We start from the raw sequence: 2463 nt of genomic DNA, 5'->3' as shown, positions 1-2463 counted from the left end.
CACCATATCGATTCTACGGGGAGACACTTACTCCCCCTGTTATTTCCCTCCACGAGGAAGGAAGCTCAACCGGCATAATATGTCTGCTCTCTCTCTGCTCTTTCATCTTTTATCCCTCTGTCCCTGGTCAGGAGAGGAGTGACTTATATAATCGTGTTAGTGATAGCATGTTAAAATCTTTCCACTGGGGCCAGCCCGTGGCTCATGGGGGAGAGTGTGGTGCTGATAACACCAAGGCCCTCGGTTCGGATCACGTATGTGGATGGCCAGTTAGCTCACTGGGAGAGCGTGGTGCTGACAACACCAAGTCAAGGGTTAAGATCCCCTTACTGGTCATCTTAAAAAAAAAAATGTTTTCATTGATCAATAAGTGTGAATTCATGTCATATTTATTTCAGGACCTTTCCAAGTTCTATCAGTTAGGGCACTTTCCTACTCACTTTTCTACTACTGTGTTTATAGAGCTAGAACCACTCCCTTTTTCAATTTAATGAAATACTGGTGAGGAAAAAAAAAAACTCTCAGGCATTTTTTCTCTCTTATTCCTTTATTGCAGTGACAAAAAAAAACATGAAATAGTATCTTAAGAATTAGACGAGATGTGACATTTTAGATCTCCTTCTGACTGTGGGTTAATGTGTTTTTAGATAATAAAAGTAAAATAAAGATTATCAGGCTAATTGGTAATGCAGAAGAAGACGGATAATTCAGAGTCTAACAGTTCCTTCTACATGTTAACCTGGTGTGCTTTGCAAAGTATAGATCACATCAGTGACACAATTCCTGGAAGCAAACAGCAGCTGAGTGCTTGGAAGTCAGTTGTCACTTTAAACAATTTTGTTTTCCTTTGTGTTGTCAAAAAAATAGACTAAAACTTTCCCTGAGTAGACGATGGACTTGTGTTTCTCATAACAAAGTCCATGGAACCCCTGCCTGCATCAGCCTCATTTGTGGCATGTGTTAAAAATTCATATTCCTGATGTGTACCTGAGACCACTGGATGGGTCCCAGGTATCTGTATTGTATTAAATCCTCTGTTGCTATCGATACAGAATAACGCCAGAGTCACTAGCTGGATTAAGAACCCACATTCTACTACACCAGATTAATGACAACAGGATTTTCATAGTTCAGTATACGACGAATTTGTAAGCTATTTTTAGGGCTTTAAAGATATAAATAATACAAGTAAAAATATGAAAAATAAAGAGAAAATATTTTTAAAATAATTCTCTCATATTTTTATCCCAGGAAAAGACACTTAATATCTGGTGAATATTTGAGTAAATTTCCTTCCAGTCTCTGGATGTCACAGATCATCACAGGTTCTGAAAACTCCTAATGGCAGGGGCTGTGTTTGTTTCTGTTCATCACGGTATCCCCAGCTCTTACCACAATGTCTAGCACATAGTAGGCACTCAAATATTTGTTGAATGAACAAAGTGAATAAATGAAACTAATATCGAATAGTACATTTGATTTTGGCACTCTGGACACTTTTTATGAAAATATGGCAGCATTAAATAGAATATCACTTTCTGATTCTCATAGGCATCAACTCAATAACCCATCAATAACTAGTGCTTTTTCTAGTATTTTACTCATGTTCATTTAATCCTAACAACAACATGTAATGNTCTATTAGCATAGGTCATTTGTCCGTGGATATATCATGTGAGGGTTTTCAAGAATAAGGTCATGAGGTTATTCTTGAGCCACGGTTATTTCTGGAGTCCTGCTACTTCCTACTGTTCTCTTCCCTGTATACTGTTCTGCTCCCTCCTTTCTGACTACCTCAGTCCTATTTACCCTGCAACGTCTGTCCACTTTCCTTCTCAGTAAGACTTTCCTGATTGTTGTCCACATGTCTGTCTAGCTCCTCTGAGCCAGTGGTTTTCAGCCTTACGTGTACATTGTAACTGCCCTGGGAGCTTTAAATACAGATTTGCAGGTTTCACACCAGGCATACTGAAGGTGGGGAAGGNATATGTAAATATCTTCGTCTGTTTGGGCTGCAGTAACAAAATACCATAGGCTGGGTCATTTGTAAACAACAGACATTTACTGCTCATAGTTCTGGAGGCTGGGAAGTCCGAGAACAAGGTGCCAGCATGTTCAGTGTCTGGTGCGAGCTCTCTGCTTCACAGATGGTGCCTTGTTGCTGTGTCCTCACGCAGTGGAAGAGGCAAAGGAGCTCGCTCGAAGCTCTTTTAAGTCATGGAACCTTCACGACTTAATCACTTCCCAAAAGATCCCAGCTCTTAATACTACGACATTGGGTATTAGGTTCTAACATATGAATTTGGGGAGGACACCAATTTAGACAATAGCAGTATGTCTACATACATATATAAATGTAAATATGCATATATGTCTTGTTTCCCATATGCTATGGTTTGAATGTCCCCCCAAAGCTCACTGAAGCTTGTTCTCTACTGTAACAGTGTTAAGGGGGTGGGAAAT

This window comes from Galeopterus variegatus, unplaced genomic scaffold (assembly GCF_000696425.1).
Source record: "Galeopterus variegatus unplaced genomic scaffold, G_variegatus-3.0.2 Scaffold2717, whole genome shotgun sequence".
Lineage (NCBI taxonomy): Eukaryota > Metazoa > Chordata > Mammalia > Dermoptera > Cynocephalidae > Galeopterus > Galeopterus variegatus.
This window is presented reverse-complemented; position numbering follows the sequence as displayed.